Source organism: Terrapene carolina, unplaced genomic scaffold (genome assembly GCF_002925995.2).
Source record: "Terrapene carolina triunguis isolate 2854851 unplaced genomic scaffold, T_m_triunguis-2.0 Scaffold837, whole genome shotgun sequence".
In the NCBI taxonomy this organism is placed as follows: Eukaryota; Metazoa; Chordata; order Testudines; family Emydidae; genus Terrapene; species Terrapene triunguis.
The window spans coordinates 5,619,736-5,645,594 of record NW_020665188.1 but is presented as its reverse complement, the minus strand read 5'-3'; the positions used below and the strand labels follow the sequence as shown (position 1 = coordinate 5,645,594).

Below are 25,859 nucleotides of genomic sequence, written 5' to 3'. Positions count from 1 at the left end.
GTCTCCAGCCAATAATTAGCAGAAAGGTGTCTTTCAAAGCGAAGTTGGCAGCTTGCATTTTTAAGCAACAGTTCCCCAAGAAATGAGTATTGGGCTGATGTCACAGAACAAAACATGGTCTTTCTGCTCAACATCCACCACTTATTTCTATTTCCTCAGTTTCTGGGATTGTTTATTCATTAAGAATATAAGAGCAGCCATAGTGGGTCTGACCAAAGGTCCATCTAGCCTAGTATCCTGTCTCCTGCCAGTGGGTGATGCCAGGTGCCACAGTGGGAATGAACAGAACAGGCAATCATCAAGTGATACTTTCAAATGGGATTTGTATCCCATCCTGCATTGGCTGGTAGACTGATGTTCTTGTCCATTCATCCTTGCAGTGTTTCTCGAATTCCCCTCTAGCAATTGTAATTTAGAATGAACATGTGGTACTTTTTTGTATGCTGTTGCCAGAAGGTGCAGTAAATATCATGTAGCATGAGACTACTAGGGTCTCAGAGCCTGTACTTTTTCTTCTGGAGGCTAAGTGTGATCTCTGTGCTATCTCCTGGCACAGATCGGGGGAGTGAAAAACAGGATCCATATCTTAGCTTGGGGTCTCCCAATGTGCTGCCTGATACACATACTGTACAAACACCCCTTGCTGATGCTTTACAGAGCAGATTTATCTAAGAGGACCAGTTTACAGCATTTTTAAAAGACCATAACCCACCCTCCCCTCACTGACTTGATTTAGGTAAGTAAGTATGAGCAACCACCACAACAAACTGTGAAAGAGCAAAGAAAAATGCCAAGAGATTACAGAAAGACAACTCAGATGGACAAGGAGAAGGGAGCAAGGACAAAGAGTTAACTCCACAGTGGAAGGAACAATAGAAAGCTTCCCCTACAAAGGAGTGATTAGAGAGGTATTGAGGATTTAAATATGGAAATAGTGGAAAGAGAGAGATTTTTATCTAGTTTAGAGACTAAGGCCTTGGCTACACTGGCACTGTACAGCGCTGCAACTTGCTGCGCTCAGGGGTATGAAAACGCCCCCCCCCCCCCAGCGCCGTGAGTGCAGCGCTGTAAAGCGCCAGTGTGATCAGAGCCTGCAGCGCTGCACGCTCACTCGCAACGCTGCAAGCTACTCCCCTCGGAGAGGTGGAGTACTTACAGCGCTGCGAGAGAGCTCTTGCAGCGCTGGCGGCGTGACTACACTCGCGCTTCACAGCGCTGCCGCAGCAGCACTGTGAATTCCCAAGTGTAGCCAAGGCCTATGATGCCGGGTACTATAGAAAAATCTAATATGGTTCCTTTTAGCTCCTTAAAACACTAATAATATTTAGGGCTGTCAAGCGATTAAAAAAATTAATTGCGATTAATTGCGCAATTAAACTAATCACGATTAATCACGCTGTTAACAACAGAATACCATTTATTTAAAATATTTTTTGGATGTTTACTACATTTTCAAATATATTAATTTCAATTACAACACAGAATACAAAGTGTACAGTGCCCACTTTATAGTTATTTTTATTACAAATATTTGCACTGTAAAAAACAAAAAAAATGTATTTTTCAATTCATCTCATACAAGTACTGTAGTGCAATCTTTTTATCATGAAAGTTGAACTTACAAATGTAGAATTATGTACAAAAAACCTGCATTCAAAAATAAAACAATGTGAAATTGTAGAGCCTACAAGTCCACTCAGTCCTACTTCTTGGTCAGCCAATTACTCAGACAAACAAGGCTGGTTACAATTTGCAGCAGATAATGTTGCCTGCTTCTTGTTTACGTCACCTGAAAGTGAGAACAGGCGTTCACATGGCATTGTTGTAGCTGGCGTTGCAAGATATTTACGTGCCAAATGCGCTACAGATTCATATGTCCCTTCATGTTCAACCACCATTCCAGAGGACATGCTTACATGCTGATGATGGGTTCTGCTTGATAATGATCCAAAGCAGTGCAGACTGACACATGTTCATTTTCATCATTTGAGTCAGGTGCCACCAGCAGAAAGGTTGATTTTCTTTTTTTGTGTTTCAGGTTCTGAGGTTTCCGCATCAGAGTGTTGCTCTTTTAAGAATTGTAGCCGTATTAGTCTGTATCAGCAAAAACAACGAGGAGTCCTTGTCAAGGACTCCTCGTTGTTTTTGCTCTTTTAAGACTTCTAAAAGCATGCTCCACACCTTGTCCCTCTCAGATTTTGGACGGCACTTCAGATTCTTAAATCGTGGGTCGAGTGCTCTAGCTATTTTTAGAAATCTCACATCAGTACCTTCTTTGTGTTTTTAAAACAAACATGTGCTGGGTCATCATCCGAGACTGCTATAACATGAAATATATGCAGAATGCGGGTAAAACAGAGCAGGAGACACACAATTCTCCCCTCATGGAGTATAGTCACAAATTTAATTGACACATAATTTTTTTAACGAGCATCATCAGCATGGAAGCATCTCGTCTGGAATGGTGGCCAAAGCATGAAAGGGGCACACGAATGTTTAGCATATCTGGCACATAAATACCTTGCAATGCCGGCTAGAAAAGTGCCATGTGAATACCTGTTCTCACTTTCAGGTGACATTGTAAATAAGAAGCAGGCAGCAGTATCTCCCGTCAATGAAAACAAACTTGTTTGTCTTAGCAATTGGCAGAATAAGACATAGGACTGAGTGGACTTGTAGGCTCTAAAGTTTTACACTGTTTTGATTTTGAGTGCAGTTATGTAACCAATAAATACATCAATAAATCTGCATTTGTAAGTTATACTTTCATGATAAAGAGATTGCACTTCAGTACTTGTATGAGGTGAATTGAAAAATACTATTTCTTTTATCAGTTTTACAGTGCATATATTTTTAATCAAAAATAATAATATAAAGTGAGCACTGTGCACTTTGTATTCTGTGTTGTAATTGAAATCAATATTGAAAATGTAGAAAAACATCCAAAAATATTTAATAAATTTCAACTGGTATTCTATTGTTATAAGTGCGATTAATCACGACTGATTTTTTTAATCACAATTAATTTTTTTGAGTTAATTGCGTGAGTTAACTGCGATTAAGTGACAGCCCTAATAATATTGTATCCAGTGTTGCAACAAAATCTGAAGAGGTGGCAAGTCTCAAAAATATCTGATGTTTTTCTTAAAGCCCCAGCTCCTGGAGTCATGTGATTACATGAGAATCTCAGCTGCTTTTGTTGTTAAGTTTCTGGCTGTCTTGGTTATAGAGAAAAGCTTGAAAGTGTGAACTGTAAAAGCTCAAAAACCAGAAGGCAAATATAAGCACAATGTTGTCCTGCTCCATAAATAGGGCTCCTCGGTGCGATAGTAATACAAATAATAATAAACAACAAAAGAAGTCCCAATTTTTTTAATCATTATTTTTATGCCAATCATTATTTTGGGGGGCTCATGACTTCTGACCACTTGGGATTGGCAATATTGGGTCTGAAAAGACTATAACAAGTGTCTAGTTACAATGCCAACTTTTTTAAGTAATGATGGGACCGTAGCTATTTAAGCATAGCCTTCCCTTCGTCCTAACCATTGCTATCCATGGTGCATGTGTAATCCACACACCTCCTGGATGTGGTGTGGTGTTCTGTCCCATCTAGTGGCACCGAGAGAGAGAGAGAGAGACAGAGAAAGAGAAAAATGCGTTTGCTTTACAGCCTTAGCTAACAACCAGTTGGCTTTTAGCTCATGCAGTAGAGGCTCATGAAATAAGCTCCCAGAGATCCCAGGTTTGATCCCGCCCACTGACGACTGGGGTCTGTCGACGTTACACATGCACAAGGGGCTCACTATGTCCACATACAAGCACTAATTCCTAATCTCTACTAATCCAAAAAAGGGTTTCTCCATGTGTTAGATGCAGTTATAGTATGGCAATCTAAACTGGCAGTAAAGAAACCAGACTGACTCTGTCTCCCAAAGCTGCAAGGCCTCTCTAAGCTAGCTGTGGTGGAAGAGAGAAAGCTTTGAGTACAGCTAGTCACACTATTTGTTACCAATAATATTTGTTATGGATTGAGGTTAGTGAATCATTCCTGATCTTCTTCAAATGTATGTATTCACCAAAGAATTTGGAATTTATGAATAATTTTTCAGCCTGTGTTACTAAATGTTCACTTTGACTAGTCATTATTTGTGGTCACACACGCAGCACTCTGTATAGTTTCTGCTCCCTGGTGGATAACTGAAACGTTTACTACACTATCCATTGTGGGTTTTCAGGCAACAGTGGAGTTCAAATTTGTGAAACTTCCAGGATTCACAAACTTTTTTTAAAAATTAAATACTTGGTAGCTATTCCCATCCTTGTGACACAGCCCAATCAATGACACTCGACACTTTAATCATAAGAAAATATTTATGAATCAGGGTGGGTTTTTTTTGTTTTACTATTTGGCCAGCTCTACTTTTAAGCAATGCACCAGTCCCTCCTCAGACTCAGAGATCCCCTCAAACACATGCCTCTCATTCTACATAGTAACTGCTGAACTCTTAGTTGTGAACCTATAAGCATATGTAACAATAGGCCTACCGTAATTTGTACTTTAAATTTAAACATGGTATTTTCACTCTGCCTGGCCAGTGATATCCCCTTTCTCTGTGGCTTTCCGTTCAATAGCTGTTAAACAGGTTTAAGTCCAACTTTATCTCTTACAAACAGAGATAAATACAAATCTGTACATACATGAGCAACTGATACAATTAGGGCCTGATCTGAATAGGTACAGAGCACCCCCCGTTCCCTTTGAGACTAGCAGGGCTGGCTCAAAAAGGGTGCCCAGCCTGCAATGCCCCCAGGGAGATGGTGAGCGAGAGAGACACACACAAAGAAAGTTCTCCTTTGCGCTCCATACAGGACTGCCACTGGGGCAAAGAGGAACACTGACAAATGCAGTTAAGTAGTTCCTGGCACCTTCCTCTGTCCAGGGGTGCTTTGCTGTCCCCAGTTAGGGCTTTCTCTGATCCCACCTCTGCAGCTGCTGCCTCTCTTAGACCATTTCCTTCATCTGACTCCATCCCTTCCCTGCTGTATTCTTTTACCCTCCTCTCCTCATGCTCCCACAGCCTGTCCTTGCCCTGCTGCTGCATCCTTCCCACATAGCTTCTCTTCTACCTAGAGCCTAAAATCAGGCTTGTCTTTGACTCATTTTAGAAGATGCATAGAATATACAGGTTTAATTCTAAACACATGGGAGTGCATGGATGGTTATGGAGGAGGGGCCTCAATTGTGAGGAATTGCAGCTGGCCTGGAAGTGCTTGAACCAGCTTGAGCTAGTGGATGTTGTGAATGCTCAGCACCTCTCAGACACAGGCTTTTAATCAGAAGTTTCATACAAACCACCACAAATTCTGTTGGAAAAGATGTGGAGAGACTGATATTAGCATAGGCCTCGCTCATGCAAGCTATTTATTCACACGCCAAACCTACTCTGCCATTTGCTGAAAGCTATGTGTTTGATGAAATCATGCCACTAGTCACATTAGTTCTATAAAAATAAGCTATTTCTACTTCACAAATGTTGTTTACTATGTGAATATTCAAGATGGAGCCAAGCATCAGCTTTCCTTTAAGTGTTTGATTACTGTCATGTGTTTGAGATACCTGCGTTAATTTTGAGTGTGAAAGTACTATTACTGGGTAAAAGGAGAATTGCAGACAAACAATTATAAGTCTACTACTTCAAGAAGAATCTGAGGTTGGTTTACAGCAAGTCTCCCTCTAAGACAATAATGGCCAAAGAACTGACACGATTTCAACTCTTTCTTGTTAAGGTGTAGTGTTTAGTTACTGAGGAAATACCGTGCTAGATACATAGCTACCATGTAATAGCAGAATTTAGCTCTTGTGCAAACAAGCCTAATTTCTGTTATTTTTGCATTCACTGATATTAAGTGCCGAATGATGTGGATATGTGGTATACATATTGCTTCGGTGTATGTATGCTTCATTCTGACAACCACCTGCAACACTTATAACATTCTTCCCTCTAAGGGAGAGCAGAGCATCACTGGAAAACAAATCCAGACACTGGAATTCTTGCAATTGAGGACGACAAAAATCTGGTCCCATTTCCACTTTTCATGCATAGATAACATCTGTTTTACTTTACACTAATTCAGCAGCACTCCATCAAGAGAGGTCCCTTCCACAATATGAAACAATCAAGTAGGTGGATTTACAGAAGTTTTATTTCTTGATTTCTTTCAGCTACCGAAGTGGTAGCCAAAATTCACCCAAGTACAATCTCTCCCCTGAAATTAACCCATAAACATCTTTCCCTCTCTCTCTTCCTCCCCTTGGATTTCTTCCAGCATTTCCTTTTTTTGGCGATCTCCCAGCATCTCTCTCTCTCTACATTCAGTAACCCTCTAAGCTGGACGTGGCTCCTTTCATCAGCCTTTGCTGTTGAATAAAGAGTGACAAATGACATGCTTCCACCAGGGGCAGAGCACACTGCCTCAGCAATGTAATCAGTGTCTATGTATACAGAGAGAGAGAGAGAACAAGGTCAGCCCTACATGCTGCTGCTATTAGAACACAAGACCTAGTCCAGGGTTTCTCAAATGCGACCACAATGGCCGCATGTGGCCACCAGAGGCTTTTCTTGTAGCCACAGCCTCCTGGGTGGTGATTGGGGGGGGAGGGGGAAGGAGGAGAGGGAGAAGAACAGTGGCCCCTCTCCCAGGGCCACCAGAAGTGATTGGGTCCTATCCCCATCTGGAGCCAGAAACACAGGAGGAGCAGGCAGCCGGTGTGAGTTCCCCACCTTCCTGGTGGCAGTGGGGCTCGGGCTTTCGGCTTCAGACCTGGGGTCGTGGGTGGCAAGCTCCAGCAATGGGGCTTTGGGCTCCAGCTGTGTGGTGGTGGGCTCTGTTCCCTAGCCCTAGGCTCACAACTCCCTCACCCCCCCCCCCCAATCACCCTGGGCCCTGCTGCCTCCTCCAGCTCCCATCCAGCACCCCTGGCCCCCGCTGCCTCCTCCAGCTCCCATCCAGCGCCCCTGGCCCCCGCTGCCTCCCTATCCACCTCCCCATCCGGGGCTTAATTTGTCCCCCAGCTTGCCAGGGCTGAGTAAATCTGCTGTGAAAAGTGATATTTGTATGTTTATTAATATCTCTTTTCACTGCCTCCCAGTTAGCTATTCTCTGTGAAATAAAATAGCTATTTTCTGTGAAAAATGCTATTAACAAACATATAAATATCACTTTTCACAGCAGCAGGCTTACTAGCGAGCAAGTCTTAAAAGAAAAAGAAAAACACCACAAGACAAGAACATGCAAAGCATTTTATTTTTTGTTTCTATTCTGTTTATGTCCAGTAAAGAATAGAAACAACTGTACGTTATTGTTATTGAGTTTGCAAAAAAAAACAACAAACAAACACACCCCACCAACCCTACATAAATAAATTACAATGATAGAGACATGTATATTTGCATTTTTATTTGTTTTTCCTAAAGTTAGTAAAGTATTTTAGGAAAAATTGTCAGAGTGGCCACCAGCAAGAGTTGGTGGCCATGCTCTGAAGCCACCAAAAAAATTTGTTGTGAGAATTCCTGACCTAGTCCCTCCATCCCTGTCTGTTTGTGTGCCTTTCTGACATGCCTGTGCTGCTACCCCTGCAGAGTACAGCGCAGTAACAACAGTCCTAGACTCTGCTTCTGCACAGGGTCTTCTTCCCTAATCCAACAGTTGCTGGAAGGCCAATTACATGAGCTCAGTTAAGTATCTCTTTGGTAAGAGCATTGCTAGGAAAATGATAATTACAACAGTAATTAGACAAGAGGAAAGGGAGAGACTAAAGATTAGGACCATTTTGTTTTTTAAGAAGTTGAAGTTTTTAAGAAGAGACACGTTGATCTTCCTCTTACCTCATGTATCTCGTAGCAGGAACTAACTACTTATATTTCCCAATAATCAGATGAGCACACAATAAATTGTGATATATTTAAACCAAAAGTTTACCTGTGAACTCACTGCTGCAAGGCATTACTACATCTAATACTATTTTGAACTTCCACAGTAATTTTGATCAAAGGATGAACAATAGCTATCTTCACATCTTGAAAATTTACCTGACATTTACTACAAGTCAAAAGACTGAATTTACTAGCCAAAGACAAGGGGGTTGCCACCAGCAATGTCCAGAGATGACCATCTGATAAGATACCCAACATCCTGCTACCTTCAGATACGCGGAATGATGTTGGCATTTCTATTATGCTGCTTAAGGCAATACCAGAATCTGTATAGCTGGAAAGAAAAACTTCACAGAAGGCCTGGGTTAAGTAAAAAGAGCAGCCTCTTCAGGTTTAATGTAGAGCACAAATTCTTGTTGTAGAAAAAACAAAACAAAACCCATCACAGACTGGCCACATTGTCTTCATGCAAATTAAATCCTTAAACACACAAAAAATCCTCCAACAACCCAGAACTTTCCAAAAGCATAGAAATGATCTAAGAAGGGAAGATTCTCTCTCTCTGGTACCATAGCAATAAATTTCTTTCACCGAAACAAAGCTCTTTAAATGCTGTCTCACTAGAGTCACAACATGTGAGCTGTGGGGCACTGACTCATAAGTGCAGTGAAGGGAAACAGGGGGGAAAAAAATAGAGTAAGGGAGTTTTAATTTAAGATCCTTTGGGAAACATGTTAGTTTAACTTACAAAAGCAGCTTCAGAAGAAATAAACAAGCCTTCCTTTAAGGCAAAGAGGCTGCTAAATCAAACCTTTAACTCAAGTCTTCCCACTGTAGGTCCCAGTCCAGGATGAATTCCTAACCCACACTAAGCTTCTAAAACTAGGATAGAGAGCTGAACTGGAGAGAGCTCTGTAAAGCTAGAGCAAGCATAGAAGCTACGCTAAATTCCCAGGGTAGAGAAGTTTTTAGGCTATACTTGTAAGCTAAAATAAACCTCTGAGCTATGAACCTCTAAAGTTTAATGAGACAAAGTTCCCAAGCCAAAATGCATTGCTCCTCAACCCTAGAGATCAATTTGATAAATCTCTTAACTCCGCCCTTTATAAATTCTGGCCAGTCAGTCCTCCCTATCTGACTCAAAATGGAGTCTCACAGCCAGTAATAAACAGTCTCTCCCAACATTAAAGAAAGTTTCACTAACATTTTACCTTAAAATACCTACTTTATTATTTCAAGGTAAGAACAGTTAGGAGGAGGAACAGAGATGCTACCTCTACAGCATACAACCTGCAATTGAATTCTACTTTCCCATCTCTTCTTGGGACTTGGTAAGGTATTTTAATATAAATAACACCCATCTAACTATTTCACAGCTCTAGTCCTGGGTCTGTATGCGGTCTGTGACAGACTATTGGATAAATAGTTCTTAGCCAAACTAGGCTCACTACTTCCTGGCTAGATGTGTCTTCCTCAGCGGACTAAAAACTTTGCTGGGATTTAAGTTAATGACCCAGGCCACTTTTAAGATTGCTGGGGCTTTCTTATAGGGTTGCTACTAGGTGGGGTGTATCATGGCCATGGAGTCCTCTCCAGGGGCCCCTAAAAGGCCTATACTTCTTGACATGGTGCTTTCCCTGGACTTCAGTATCCATATTCACAGCTTGCATATGGATAAACTGAGGCCTGATCTAAGCAGTTTTTGTACTAGTATAACTGTTTTTGTTAGTGGTGTGACTTTTTTCTTCCAAAATAACTACTGGTATAAAGATGCCTTATACCAGTTTACCACATTCCCATACCATAAGGGAAATAAGCTATACTGGTACAATTACATCCACACTGGATGGAGGGTGGGTTACCACTTTTGTACTGTACCAGCATAACTACTTTAGATCACAGTATACATCGGTAGCAGAATGAGAGCTAGAACCCAAGTTCACAGACTTCCTCTTCTAACCCCTACCATAGTCTATTAAATAGTGTAATGAGTATCTCACTAGATACATGACTAAGAAGAATATCTGCAGTTCTACTAGCTGAATTACTACTACTGCAATTACCATTCCTCATGCTTTGAGCATATACTTATCAGAAGTTGGGATCAAGGAGGAATTCCCTCTCCCTCTCATGATTAATATTACAATGGGGGCTAGAAGCCTCACCTATGATTACGGTTGCCAACTTTCTAATCCCACAAAACCGAACACCCTAGCCCTGCCCCTTCCCCTGAGGTCCTGCCTCCCACTCACTACATTTCCCCTCCCTCCGTGGCTTGCTCTCTCCCACCCTCACTCACTTTCACTGGGTTGCGGCAGGGGGTTGGGGTGCAGCAGGGGATGCAGGCTCTAACTGGGGATGCGGGCTCCGGGGTGGGGCCAGAAATGAGGGTGCAGGAGGGGGCTCCGGGCTGGGGTAGTGGTGTGGGAGGCGGTGCGGGTTCCGGCTGGGGGTGCAGGCTCTGGGGTGGGGCTGGGGATGAGGGGGTTCAGAGTGCAGGAGGGGGCTGGGATACTGGGGGGCGAGGGCTCCATCTGGGGGTGCAGGCTCTGGGGTGGGGCCTGGGATGAGGGACTTGGGGTGCAGGAGGGGGCTCCAGGCTGGGGGGTAGGGCAGAGGGGTTCAGCATGTGCGAGGGGGCTCTGGGCTGGGGTATGGGGGGGTGAGGGCTCCGGGATGCAGGAGGGGGGGCTCAGGGCTGGGGCAGCATGCAGAGCCCCATGGCCCCCCCACCTAGGAGCTGGACCTTCTGGCCGCTTCCGGGGGACAGCACGGTGCCAGGACAGGTAGGGTCTAGCCTGCCTTAGCTCCACAGCACCACCGACCTGACTTTAATGGCCTGGTCGACAGTGCTGACTGGAGCCACCAGGGTCCCTTTTCAACCGGGTGTTGTGGTCGAAAACCAGACACCTGGTCATCCCAGCTATGATCTTGAGCTCTATTGTGTTAGAGACTGTTTATATGCATAGTTACAGACAGTCTCTCTTCCAAAGAGCTTACAATCTAGACAACGCAGACAGAGTGGGAGGAGATAGGAAACCTGCTGAGCAGTTTCGGTTACAGTCTGCAGCTTTGGGGGCAAGTCACCTATCTCCAGCACCCAATGGGATCCAAACCCCAAATAATTCCATTTTACTCTGTATAAAGCTTATACAGGGTAAACTCAAATTATCCACCCTCTATAACAGTGATAGAGAGATATGCACAGCTGTTTGCTCCCCCAGGTATGAATCACTTACTCTGGGTTAATAAAATCACTTTTGTTTAGGAATTAAGTATACAAAGTAGGATTTAAGTGGTTTCAAGTAATAACAGACAGAAGTAAGTTATCAAGCAAAACAAAACACGCAAGTCTAAGCCTAATACATTAAAGAAACTGAATACAGGTAAATTTCACCCGCAGAGATGTTCCAATAAGCTTCTTTCACAGGCTGGACTCCTTCTTAGTCTGGGCCCAATCTTTTCACCTGGTACAGTCCTTGTTAGTTCCAGCTCAAGTGGTAACTAGGGAATTTCTCATGACTCGAGCCCCCTTTGTTCTGTTCCACCCCTTTTTATGGCTTCGGCACAAGGCGGGAATCTTTTTTCTCTCTGGGTTCCCACCCCTCCTTCTAAATGGAAAAGCACCAGGTTTAAGATGGATTCCAGTAGCAGGTGACATGGTCACATTTCCTGTGAGACCGGAAGCCTCCATTCTTTCCAGCCTTACTCACATGAGCACAGGAAGGCTTACAAGTAAACAGAGCCATTTACAACCAATTGTCCTGGTTAATGGGAACCATCAAGATTCTAAACCACCATTAATGGCCCACACTTTGCGTAGTTACAATAGAACTTTAGAGTAATACTTCATATTTCTAGCTTCAGATACAAGAATGATACATTCATACAAATAGGATGAACACACTCAGTAGATTATAAGCTTTGTAGTTTCAGAGTAAGACACCTTTTGCATAAAGCATATTCCAGTTACATTATATTCACACTCATTAGCATATTTCCATAAGTCATATGGAGTGTAACGTCACAGTCACACTGCAGCTCAGTGACAGAGCCAAGAATAGGGCCCATAACTTGACTCCCAGTCCAATATCCTGTTCATTAGACCACCTGCTTCTGCAAGGATAGTCTTACACACTTAGCTGTGCAATAGGGTTTTACTCCTACCTCTGAAATGTCGCTCACAAGCCATGTTTTAAACTTAGTTCATAGACTTTAAGGACAGAAGGGACCATCATGATCATCTAGTCTGGCCTGCAGGCCACAGAACCTCGCTCACCCACTCCTAGATCCCTAACCTCTGGATGAGTTACTGAAGTCTTAAAATCATGATTTAAAGACTTCAAGTTACAGAGAATCCACCATTTACACTAGTTTAAACCTGCAAGTTACTGGTGCCCCTCACTGCAGAGGAAGGCAAAAAACCTCAGGGTCTCTGCCAATCTGACCTGGGGAGAAATTCCTTCCTGACCCCAAATATGGTGGTCAGTTGGACCCTGAGCATTTTGGCAAGGCCCATCAGACAGACATCAGGGAAAGAATTCTCTGTAGTAAGTCAGAGCCCTCATATTCTAGTGTCCCATCAGTGGCCACTGGAGATGTTTGCTACTAGCAGTCACAGATTAGCTACATGCCATTGTAGGCAGTCTCATCATATCATTCTCCCCACCATGTAAATTTATCAAAATCAGTTTTGAAGCCAGTTAGGTTTTTACTCCCACCACTCCCTTTGAAAGGCTGTTCCAGCTCCTCTGATGGTTAAAAACTTTTGTCTAATTTCAAGCCTAAACTTGTTAATGGTCATTTTATAACCCTTTGTTCTTGTGTCCACATTAGTGCTTAACTTAACTCCTCTCCCTCCCTGGTATTTATCCCTCTGATGGGTTTATAGAGAGCAATCATATCACCCCCAGCCTTCATTTGGTTAGGCTAAATAAGTCAAGTTCCTTGAGTCTCCTCTCATAAGGTAGAACAGGAGAATGGCCATACTGGGTCAGACCAAAGGTCCATCCAGCCCAGTATCCGGTCTACCGACAGTGGCCAATGCCAGGAGCCTCAAAGGGAGCGAACCTAACAGGTAATGATCAAGTGATCTCTCTCCTGCCATCCATCTCCACCCTCTGACAAACAGAGGCTAGGAACACCATTCCTTACCCATCCTGGCTAATAGCCATTAATGGACTTAACCTCCATGAATTTATCTAGTTCTCTTTTCAACCCTGTTATAGTCCTAGCCTTCACAACCTCCTCAGGCAAGGAGTTCCACAGGTTGACTGTGCACTGTGTGAAGAAGAACTTCCTTTTATTTCTTTTAAACCTGCTACCCGTTAATTTCATTTGGTGGCCCCTAGTTCTTATATTATGGGAATAAGTAAGTGAATAAAGAAAAGTTATTTTCTCCACACCACTCATGATTTTATATACCTCTATCATATCCCCCCTTAGTCTCCTCTTTTCCAAGCTGAAAAGTCCTAGCCTCTTTAATCTCTCCTCATATGGGCCCCGTTCCAAACCCCTAATCATTTTAGTTGCCCTTTTCTGAACTTTTTCTAATGCCAGTATATCTTTTTTGAGATGAGGAGACCACATCTGTACACAGTATTCAAGATGTGGGCATACCATGGATTTATATAAGGGGAATAAGATATTCTCCGTCTTATTCTCTATCCCTTTTTTAAGGATTCCTAACATCCTGTTTGCTTTTTTGACTGCTGCTGCACACTGCGTGGATGTCTTCAGAGAACTATCCACGATGACTCCAAGATCGCTTTCCTGATTAGTTGTAGCTAAATTAGCCCCCCATCATATTGTATGTATAGTTGGGGTTGTTTTTTCCAATGTACATTACTTTACATTTATCCACATTAAATTTCATTTGCCATTTTGTTGCCCAATCACTTAGTTTTGTGAGATCTGTTTGAAGTTCTTCACAGTCTGCTTTGATCTTAACTATCTTGAGCAGTTTAGTATCATCTGCAAACTTTGCCACCTCACTGTTTACCCTTTTCTCCAGATCATTTATGAATAAGTTGAATAGGATTGGTCCTAGGACTGACCCTTGGGGAACACCACTAGTTATCCCTCTCCATTCTGAAAATTTACCATTTCTTCCTACCCTTTGTTCCCTGTCTTTTAACCAGTTCTCAATCCTTGAAAGGATCTTCCCTCTTATCCCATGACAACTTAATTTACGTAAGAGTCTTTGGTGAGGGACCTTGTCAAAGGCTTTCCGGAAATCTAAGTACACTATGTCCACTGGATTCCCCTTGTCCACATGTTTGTTGACCCTTTCAAAGAACTCTAATAGATTAGTAAGACATGATTTCCCTTTACAGAAACCATGTTGACTTTTGCCCAACAATTTATGTTCTTCTGTGTCTGACAATTTTATTCTTTACTATTGTTTCAACTAATTTTGTAGGTTGTCCATTCCTCTGATCATCCTAGTAGCACTTCTCTGCACCTATTCCAGTTGAATTCATCTTTCTTAAACATGGGAGACCAGAATTGCACACGGTATTCTAGATAAGTCTCACGAGTGCCTTGTATAATGGTAATAATACTTCCCTATGTGACTGGAATGACTGGAAGATAGCTAATGTAATGCCAATATTTAAAAAGGGCTCTAGAGGTGATCCCGGCAATTACAGAACGGTAAGTCTAACATCAGTACCCGGCAAATTAGTTGAAACAATAGTAAAGAATAAAAAAATTGTCAGACACATAGAAGAACATAACGTATTGGACAAAAGTGTGACACTTCCCTTTAAGCAGTTCCTTATCCACCTTTAAATTCTCATATTAATCCCCATCTTCTCCAATTTAACTAATAATTTCCTCATGTGGAACTATGTCAAATACCTTACTGAAATCCAGGTAGATTAGATTTACTGCATTTCCTTTGTCTAAAAATAATAAATAAATAAATAGATAGATAAAAAGAATCAGTTATCTATCTTCTCAAAGGAGAAGATCAGGTTGGTATGGCATGATCTACTTTTTATGAAACTATGTTGTATTTTTATCCCAATAACTGTCTACCTCTATGTCCTTAAGTACTTTCTATTTCAAAATTTGTTCTTAAGACTTTATGTAAGGCCCCCGGTCATCGGCAGCCAGGATTGAACCTAGGACTTCTGAAGCTTTGTGTATGAGCCTCTACTGCATGAGCTAAAAGCCACATGCCTCTTAACCAAGACTGTAGCAGACTCATCAATCTCTAGGTGGTCTAGGTGTCACTAGAGGGGGATAAAGTGCCACACCAAACAGGCCTGGGTTACACTTACAGGCCTATTAGTTTAATCTCAATTGTATGTAATTTCCCTGAACACTTTTTTCCCCTCTCTTAAAAATAGGTACTAGATAAACAATCCTCTAATCACAGGGTACAACCCGAGTTTAAAGTTTTGTTAAAAATCCTTGCTATTGGGCTTGCAATTTCATGTACCAGTTCCTTTAATATTCTTGAGTGGAGATTAACTGGGACTCCTGATTTAGTCCCATTCATCTGTTTTAAATCTGACTTCCATCTTGGATGTGATAATTTCTACTTCCATAGCCTCATTTCCACTAGCCAGCCTGCCAGTACCCCAAAGCTCCTTGTTACTTTGCCTCCATTTTTAATAAAGGTATTCGTTTAGGTGTTGGGCCATCCCTAAATTATCCTCAATGCTTAGCGGTCCCCACTTCCTTTCTTAATTTTCTTTTTATTTATATGGTATATAACCTTTTACTATTGGTTTTAATTTCCCTTGCAAGGTCCAGCTCTGTGGGGCTTTTGAAAGTTCACTTTTCCCCTTCACTTTCTGACCTCCAAGAGATATGGGTCAGCAAGGAAACCTCCCATCTTCCATTCTTTTTAGGCTCTCTCTTAATCATTGGTTTGAGATGCTTGCTCTTCCAGCTTGGTCTGCAACATTTACCTACACATTTTTTCCCCTTGTGTGGGATGCAGGCTTCGGATAGGCTTTGCAACTTTGACTTAAAAGTAATTCCAAGCCTCCTCCACATTCAGATCCTTGAGTTCTTCAGCCCAGTCTACTTTCCTAATTAATTCCCTTAATTTTTTTAAGTTTGCCCTTTTGAAATCAAGGACCCTAGTTGCAGATCTATTTTTGTTTATCTTTCCATTTAGTTTAAATTGAATTAGCTCATGATCACTTTAACCATGGTTGTCCCCTACAATCAATTCTTCTATGACATCCTCACTACTCACCAATACTGAATCTAAAATGGCATCACTGCTTGTAGATTTAGTGACTATTTGGTGAAGAAATCTATCAGTTATCACCTCAATAGGCGCTGACTCCTGGAGCACCCATGGAAAAAAATTAGCAAGTGCTTAGCACACCCTGGCAGCCAGCTCCTCCCTTCCCCCAGCACCTCCCGCCCGCCGGTGGCTCCACCAATCAACTCCCCCTCCCTCCCAGCGCCTACCAGCTGTTTCAGCTGTTTTGTGGTGTGCAGCAGGCTCTGGGAGGAAGGGGGAGGAGTGGGGACAAGGTGCGCCCAGGGGAGGGGGCAGAACTGGGCGGGAAGAGGCAGCGTGGGGGCAGGGACATGGGAGAAGGGATGAGGTGGTGTCAGGAAGAGGTGGAATGAGGCACGTGTGGGCGGGATCTGGGGCAGAGTGGGGGGTTGAACACCCCCAGGCCCAGAGGAAGCCAGCGTCTATGATCACATCCAGGAAAATGTAGGCTTTACTATTATTAGTAGCATTTGTCCTCCAATCTATATCTGGGAAGTTAAAGCCTCCCATAATCACACAATTCCCAGTAGGTTTTTATTGTATTAAATATATTAAAGAGGTCTCTATCCATATCTAGATTGGATCATGGGGGTCTGTAGCATACCTCAAGCACTATCACAGGGGAGCCTCTGGTAGCATTCTTCCCAAAGTAATTTTGTCCCAACACACAGTTATCCATTCCCATCACTTCTAAATTTCTTTACAGTCTACCTCATCATTAACATACAATGCTACTCCATCACCTTTACTTCCGTTTTTCCTGAACAGCACATACCCTTCAATACCTATACTCCAGTCATGGCTACTATTCCACCATGTTTCTGTTATCCCTATAATATCTGGTTTCACCTTCCTGCACCAGTAATTCTCATTCCTCCATTTTGTTACCCAGGCTCCTTGCATTGATGTACAGACATCTTAGTTGTTTCTGCTTGGCTTCAGCCAGATTCCTCACCTGCTTAGGTACAGTCATTCTACTGCCAGTATTGCAGTCTGGCTTGATTGGTATTGGCACCATCTTTCCTCTTAATGTCCATTCTCCTACCCACTGCTGTTCCTTTCTCCATTGCAATATTATCTTTCTTGATTTTTTTCCTCCTGGTCAATATTCAAATTAGGCATGGAGATTACATGAGTATATCTCCCAACCGTCTCCCAAATTCCTAGTTTAAAGCTCTTTTAATCAGCTGTGCCAACCTCCATCACAAAGTCTATTTCCCTCACTACTCAGGTAGAGTCAATCCGATGAGAACAGTCCTCTGTCCGTGAATCCTCCCAGTGGTTGAACATCCCGAAGTCCTCCATTGCCCGAGCCATCTGTTGATCATCATGATCTTGTCTCACCTTTGTTCTCCTCCTCTAGGGACAGGTAGAATCCCATGGAAGATCATTTAAGCCTTCACTTCTTTAAGCATCTTCCCCAGCCTGGCACTGTCTCCACTGATGCGTTCTAGTGAGAATCTAGCGTATCATTTGTTCCCATGCAAAGGTCAATGAGTGAATTATTTCCTGCTCCCATTGGAGTATTCTTCAGTCTCAGGTCCATATCCCACATTTTAGCTCCTTGCAGACAGCACACCCTTCTGTTCTCTGGATCAGCTCTGGTGCCAGGCCTGTCCTTCTTAGTAGGGTCACCAATCACGTAGACCCACTTCCTCCGGGTATTGGTGTGATTTTCTGGCCCTCCTCCTGTTCTTTCTGGCTGCAAGTCCTCTGGTCTTTTGTTCTCTCTTGCAATCTTCTGAGAGTCAGTCTCTATCCTCCAGTGGCTCCCAACTCCGCCTAACTTCATTGACTATTCCCTTCTTCTTGTAGGACTAGTTGCCCTTCTCTTCTTCCTTGCCCTCCCACTTTCTGTTACTGCCTGCTGTGCCCCTTCTTCATTTTCCAACTCAGAAAACCTGTTCCTGAGCTCTATTTCTCCTTCACTAGCCTTCTTTTAACAAAGATGTAAAACAGTTTTAAAATTGTTTTATGTGAATAGCTTCTGGATTAGATAAGCACGTGGCGGAAGGTGCTAAATGATCTGTGTTGGTCACAGGGCTTTTGTCGGAGGGTGGGAGATTGTGGAGCAGATGGCAGATGTGCCTCAAGACAATAGTAATGGAAATGACAACTCTAATCCCGAATCAGAAGTTTAGCAGCATAAAATCTTCACCCGACTTACTAAAACATAAGTAAGAATACCCACAAGAAGCAACCTAACATGTACAGCATCAATCAAGCATGTTGAGTCGCTCATAGTATAAACCCCTGGGGACTTAGAATGTGTCTTTAACCTCTGGCTACAGTGCTATGTATCACAAGTATTGACTCTGGTTGCATAAGAGAAAATGAAGATTTCCTGGACAGATGTCAGGATATGCTTCTACAGTCACAACATTCTGAAGAATCAAAGCAGGCTGCGCAGCGGGGACAGAGGGACGGTGAAGAAATTTGGCAGCATGTGACCTCTAGAAGAAGAAAGAAGAGCGTCCATGTACCAGCAATGGAGATACAGGTAAGCAACCGTTTTCATGTTCACAATCCGCATTAGTACCTGTAGAGAGGACTAGATGATACACCTGAGGGAAGGGAGCAGAAGGAGAGTCCACCGATTGCAAGGCATGAGATGGACTGTCCTAGGGATGGGGGTTCCACGACCACCGCTCCCAAGAGAAGGAGGAGGGTGGTGGTGGTCGGGGACTCCCTCCTCAGGGGGACTGAGTCATCTATCTGTCGCCCTGACCGGGATAACTGAGAGGTCTGCTGCTTGCCAGGAGCTAAGATTCACAATGTGACGGAGAGAATGCCGAGACTCATCAAGCCCTCGGAGCGCTACCCCTTCCTGCTTCTCCACATGGGAACCAATGATACTGCCAAGAATGACCTTGAGCGGATCACTGCAGACTACGTAGCTCTGGGAAGAAGGATAAAGGAGTTTGAGGCGCAAGTGGTGTTCTCGTCCATCCTCCCCGTGCAAGGAAAAGGCCTGAGTAGAGACCATCAAATCGTGGAAGTCAACGAATGGCTACGTAGGTGGTGTCGGAAAGAAGGCTTTGGATTCTTTGACCATGGGATGGTGTTCCAAGAAGGAAGAGTGCTAGGCAGAGACGGGCGCCACCTAACAAAGAGAGGGAAGAGCATCTTTGCAAGCAGGCTGGCTAACCTAGTGAGGAGGGCTTTAAACTAGGTTCACCGGGGAAGGAGACCAAAGCCCTGAGGTAAGTGGGAAAATGGGATACCGGGAGGAAGCACGAGCAGGAGAGCGCAAGAGGAGAGGACTCCTGTCTCATGCTGAGAAAGCGGGACGATCAGCGAGTTATCTTAAGTTCCTGTATACAAATGCAAGAAGCCTGGGAAACAAGCAGGGAGAACTGGAAGTCCTGGCACAGTCAAAGAACTATGATGTGATTGGAATCACAGACTTGGTGGGATAACTCATGTGACTGGAGTACTGTCATGGATGGATATAAACTATGCAGGAAGGACAGGCAGGGCAGAAAAGGTGGGGGAGTTGCATTGTATGTAAGAGAGCAGTATGACTGCTCAGAGCTCCGGTATGAAACTGCAGAAAAACCTGAGGGTCTCTGGATAAAGTTGAGAAGTGTGAGCAACAAGGGTGATGTCATGGTTGGAGTCTGCTATAGAACACCAGACCAGGGGGATGAGCTGGACGAAGCTTTCATCCGGCAACTAACAGAAGTTACTAGATCACAGGCCCTGATTCTCATGGGAGACTTCAATCACACTGATATCTGCTGGGAGAGCAATACAGCAGTGTACAGACAATCCAGGAAGTTTTTGGAAAGTGTAGGGGACAATTTCCTGGGGCAAGTGCTGGAGGAACCAACTAGGGGCAGAGCTCTTCTTGACCTGCTGCTCACGAACAGGGAAGAATTAGTAGGGGGAAGCAAAAGTGGATGGGAACCTGGGAGGCAGTGACCATGAGATGGTCAAGTGCAGGATCCTGACACAAGAAAGAAAGGCGAGCAGCAGAATACAGACTCTGGACTTCAGAAAAGCAGACTTTGACTCCCTTAGGGAACTGATGGGTGGGATCCCCTGAGAGAATAACATGAGGGGCAAAGGAGTCCAGGAGAGCTGGCTGTATTTTAAAGAATCCCTATTGAGGTTGCAGAAACAAGCCATCCCAATGTGTAGAAAGAATAGTAAATATGGCAGGCGACCAGCTTGGCTTAACGGTGAAATCCTTGCTGATCTTAAACACAAAAAAGAAGCTTACAAGAAGTGGAAGATTGGACAAATGACCAGGGAGGAGTATAAAAATATTGCTCAGGCATGCAGGAGTGAAATCAGGAAGGCCAAATCACACTTGGAGATGCAGCTAGCAAGAGATGTTAAGAATAACAAGAAGGGTTTCTTCAGGTACGTTAGCAACAAGAAGAAAGTCAAGGAAAGTGTGGGCCCCTTACTGAATGAGGGAGGCAACCTAGTGACAGAGGATGTGGAAAAAGCTAATGTACTCAATGCTTTTTTTTGCCTCTGTCTTCACAAACAAGATCAGCTCCCAGACTGCTGCACTGGGCAGCACAGCATGGGGAGGAGGTGACCAGCCCTCTGTGGAGAAAGAAGTTGTTTGGGACTATTTAGAAAAGCTGGATGAGCACAAATCCATGGGGCCGGATGCACTGCAGCCGAGGGTGCTAAAGGAGTTGGCGGATGTGGTTGCAGAGCCATTGGCCATTATCTTTGAAAACTCATGGCAATTGGGGGAGGTCCCGGATGACTGGAAAAAGGCTAATGTAGTGCCCATCTTTTAAAAAAGGGAAGGAGGAGGATCCGGGGAACTACAGGCCAGTCAGTCTCACCTCAGTCCCTGGAAAAATCATGGAGCAGGTCCTCAAGGAATCAATTTTGAAGCACTGAGAGGAGAGGAAAGTGATCAGGAACAGTGAGCATAGATTCACCAAGGGCAAGTCATGCCTGACTAACCTAATTGCCTTCTATGAGGAGATAACTGGCTCTGTGGATGAGGGGAAATCAGTGGACGTGTTATTCCTTGACTTTAGCAAAGCTTTTGATACGGTCTCCCACAGTATTCTTGCCAGCAAGTTAAAGAAGTATGGGCTGGATGAATGGACTATAAGGTGGATAGAAAGCTGGCTAGATCAGGCTCAACGGGTAGTGATCAACGGCTCCATGTCTAGTTTGCAGCCGGTATCAAGCGGAGTGCTCCAAGGGTCGGTCCTGGGGCTGGTTTTGTTCAGTATCTTCATTAATGATCTGGAGGATGGCGTGGACTGCACTCTCAGCAAGTTTGCAGATGACACTAAACTGGGAGGAGTGGTAGATACGCTGGAGGGTAGGGATAGGATACAGAAGGACCTAGACAAATTAGAGGATTGGGCCTAAAGAAATCTGATGAGGTTCAACAAGGACAAGGGCAGAGTCCTGCACTTAGGACGGAAGAATCCCATGCACTGCTACAGACTAGGGACCAAATGGCTAAGCAGCAGTTCTGCAGAAAAGGACCTAGAGGTTACAGTGGACGAGAAGCTGGATATGAGTCGACAGTGTGCCCTTGTTACCAAGAAGGCTAACGGCATTTTGGGCTTTATAAGTAGGGGCATTGCCAGCAGATCGAGGGACGTGATCATTCCCCTCTATTCAGCATTGGTGAGGCCTCATCTGGAGTACTGTGTCCAGTTTTGGGCCCCAAACTACAAGAAGGATGTGGAACAATTGGAAAGAGTCCAGCGGAGGGCAACAAAAATGATTAGCAGGCTGGAACACATGACTTATGAGGAAAGGCTAAGGGAACTGGGATTGTTTAGTCTGCAGAAGAGAAGAATGTGGGGGGATTTAATAGCTGCTTTCAACTACCTGAAAGGGGGTTCCAAAAAGGATGGATCTAGACTGTTCTCAGTGGTACCAGATGACAGAACAAGGAGTAATGATCTCAAGTTGCAGTGGGGGAGGTTTAGGTTGGATATTAGGGAAACTTTTTCACTAGGAGGGTGGTGAAGCACTAGAATGGGTTACCTAGGGAGATGGTGGAATCTCCTTCCTTAGAGGTTTTTAAGGTCAGGCTTGACAAAGCCCTGGCTGGGATGATTTAGTTGGGAATTGGTCCTGCTTTGAGCAGGGGGTTGGACTTAGGGTGACCAGATGTCCCGATTTTATAGGGACAGTCCTGATTTTTGGGTCTTTTTCTTATATAGGCTCCTGTTACCCCCCACCCCCTGTCCCGATTTTTCACACTTGCTGTCTGGTCACCCTAGTTGGACTAGATGACCTCCTGAGGTCCCTTCCAACCCTGATATTCTATGATTCTATACCCAAGCACTAAATAATAAATGCAGTGAGTTGGAGGGTCTGGCCCCTGTTCCCAAGGGACAGGTGTTGATATTACTAAAGCCACTAGCAGAAGTTTCCTTGTTGCTGTTTCAGCAGAAAGGAGATTGAACTACCCTTGCCATGTCTGATCCCCTCAAGGCTAGAGAGGGACAGGGGCAGGACATCTTGGGGGAAGTTTATGCTGCAGCTAGGTGCTGGGGGCTAGCAAACTTAGAGAATCTCTAAGGCTGCCATTGCTGCAGGGGATGGAAGAAGTTAAACTCCAAACCCCAGTGCAATAATTTTCCAAGGGAATGCAAAGGCAGGCCCAATGGAGCTGGGAGCAAAGCCACCACAAAGTTAAATGAGGGAACACTGTCTCCTCACCCCAATTAGTGCCTAATCTCCCTTTGCAGATATAGCCTTAAACCGTAAGTATGGGAATACATCAGAATATCAGCTTTTTAAAATTTCATTTTAGCTCATGTTTTTGAGAGCAGCAACAAAATCTGCCTCCAATGCTGCACAAACCCAATGGCAAATAAAAATCACCCCATACACATTTACAATTTCATGAATTTGGTGGTGTGGGGGAACCAGACCATGACTCATATATTTTAAATACCTGGAGATGGCAACACTCCCCCTGCCACTGATCTACGGGGGGAGGATGAAGCTGCCACCCGGTTAAAAGTGGGTGGCAGGGGTGAGACTACATGCACTCTGCACCCACAACTGGGTGGGAGGTTGGACAGTGGCACCCCCGCAGCTGTAGCTGCATACGCCCCTCTCTTGAGCAGTGCACATAGTCCCGCCCCCAGCCCCCACCGGAAGGCGGCTGCCTCTCCCTCCGCCCCGCTCTATGGTAACGGGGGGCGAGGGGGAGTACCACTAGCACGTGGTCCACCAGCACCAATAGAAAAGGAACAAACCATAGAGCGAAGATGAGTGCTGGCTAGATATTGCGGGCTCCAAGCCCGTCTCTCTGCTGCCGTCAGCTTGTTGGAGGCAGCAGAGTCCTCCCAGCCCCCCCGGGTGGGGAGTCGGGTTCAGCTGTCCGGCCCCTCTTACCTGATGCGTCCCTGACCCCCCATTTTATCGCGCTGCCATAGCGAGTGTGAGCGGAGATCGGCATTACCTCTAATAGGCCTACAGCGAAGCCTATGCTGGGTACGAGGCTGAGGGGCCGGCCGCCATCTTGGTAAAGGAGAGGGATGTGCGTGACCTGCCAGCATAAGGGTGGCCCCTCCCCCACGCACCCTTGTCCTGTCAAATCGCCACAGGAACGGCGCGTGCGTCCGCGCAGTCAGTTAAGCGCATGCGCTTTTAGGGCTCCTGAGACGCGCAGGCGCACGTTTATCCTAAATCTGCCGCTCGTGCTTGCGTCCCTTCGCGCTGTCAGTCCCCGGCTCCGCCCTTGGGGTGGGGTCTGCAAAGGCGCGCGCGACTGTAGCTAGAGAGCCTGAGTGGCGAGACTCGTAGCGAGTGCGCGAGCCTGAGGGACGGTTCGAAGAGTTTGGTTCCGCAATCGCTCTGCACAGCCCAGGCTGCCAGGTGAGGGGCGCGGCGGCGGCCCCCAGTCTCCAGGGGAGGAGAACTCCAGGCCGGGGAGTCTGGGCTCTGGAGCCAAACAGGGGCGCGTTTCTTCGCCCTTCCCCCATCCCCGGCTCCCAGCTTCCGCGGGGCTGGCCCCGCAGTGTCCAGTGGTGCTGCTTCTGCGCCCTGCTTTCGGGCAGCTGCCTGGCGATGCTGGGGGGAGAATCCCCGTGGCTGGGGGCGGGCGCCGCACTCCCTAGCTGTCGGGTACCCCCGCCCGATGTCTTTCAGGGCTCCAGAGATGCAGTGCTGGGGATCGCCGGAGGGCTCGCTCGTCCCTTCTGCGTTGATAAGGTAGCCGGCAGGCCGATTTCGCCTTTGCTTGGCACCACCCTCTCTGGTGTGCGAGCGAGAGGAGAGATGGCTGTACGGTAGGGGCAGATGAGGGTTTTTTCCCCCCTAGCGTTTCAAAATCGAAGGCTAACGCGCTTTTCAAATACTATGCACTTAACGCCCTACACACACACCCCTCCCCCCAGCTTTGGAGAAGCCTTGTGGCTTTCTGGCCGTAGCTGTAGCTACCGAAACGTACTCCTGCAAAAGGTAGTTCGGAAGAAGAATGTGTTTCAATTACACCACTGTGAATTTTCACTGTTTGAATGGATCACTGTCTGCAAAGTTACAGTGTACAGCTTTACACACACACAAGTTTACGCATTAACAATTAAATGTAAGCATTAACAGCTTAGCCTTTAAAATTTAAATTACTTTAGTTCTTATTGTATTGTGGAACTAACAGACCTGCTCAAACTCTAGCTGAAGGGGGAAGTTCAGGTCCAGTGGCAATTCTGGGCAGGTTCACAGGCTGTTAGGGGTGGAATTTACTGGGCTGTGGAAGTGAAGGTTGTGAACTGGGCGGGACTAGGACTGAGGCCTGGTCTACACTACGAGTTTAGGTCGACTTTAGCCGCGTTAAATCGAATTAAGCCTGGACACGTTCACACGACAAAGCCCTTTCTTTCGACTTAAAGGGCCCTTTAAACCGGTTTCTTTACTCCACCTCCGACGAGGGGATTAGTGATAAAATCGGCCTTAGGGGGTCGGAATTGGGTTAGTGTGGACGGAATTCGACGTTATTGGCCTCCGGGAGCTATCCCACAGTGCTTCATTGTGACCGCTCTGGACAGCACTCTCAACTCAGATGCACTGACCAGGTAGACAGGAAAAGCCCTGCGAATGTTTGAATTTCATTTCCTGTTTGCTGAGCGTGGAGAGCAAAGGTGACCACGCAGAGCTCATCAGCACAGGTAACCGTGATGGAGTCCCAGGATCGCAAAAGAGCTCCATCATGGACAGAACGGGAGGTACGGGATCTGCTCGCCATATGGGGAGATGAATCAGTGCTGGCTGAACTCCGAAGCAGTAAATGAAATGGGAAAATATTAGAAAAGGTCTCCAAGGCCATGAAGGACAGAGGCCATAACAGGGACGCACAGCAGTGCCGCGTGAAAATTAAGGAGCTAGGGCAAGCCTACCACAAAGCCAGAGAAGCAAACGGAAGGTCTGGGGCTGAGCCGCAAACATGCCGCTTCTACGCGGAGCTGCATGCCATTCTAGGGGGTGCAGCCACCACTACCCCAATCGTGTGCTATGAGTCCTTCACTGGAGAAACACACAGGGAAGCGGGTTCGGGGTAAGAGGAAGATGAGGATGAAGATAATGTAAATAGCTCACAGCAGCAAGGAAGCGGAGAAACCGGTTTCCCCAACAGCCAGGATATGTTTATCACCCTGGACCTGGAACCAGTAACCCCCGAACTCACCCAAGACCCTGTGGGCACACAGGGGACCTCTGGTGAG

General features: G+C 45.2%; 2 protein-coding genes across 5 annotated transcripts in view; one reads left to right on the top strand and one right to left on the bottom strand.

Annotated features, from left to right (window-relative positions):
• Positions 1–23,671, bottom strand: part of HDLBP (high density lipoprotein binding protein) — an 87,034-nt gene extending 63,363 nt beyond the window's left edge. Inside the window, exon 1 of the mRNA XM_024214396.3 lies at positions 23,603–23,671. The gene's annotated coding sequence lies outside the window, so the exon portion shown is untranslated. The remainder of the gene's footprint in view (positions 1–23,602) is intronic.
• Positions 9,201–25,859, top strand: part of SEPTIN2 (septin 2) — a 62,284-nt gene continuing 45,625 nt past the window's right edge. The window contains exon 1 of one of the 4 annotated variants that reach the window (XM_026660820.2): positions 9,201–9,268. The gene's annotated coding sequence lies outside the window, so the exon portion shown is untranslated. Of the gene's footprint in view, positions 9,269–23,903; positions 24,019–24,334; positions 24,355–25,859 lie in introns of those variants that run through there. The other 3 variants (XM_024214389.3, XM_024214390.3, XM_029913741.1) reach the window with 3 other exon arrangements.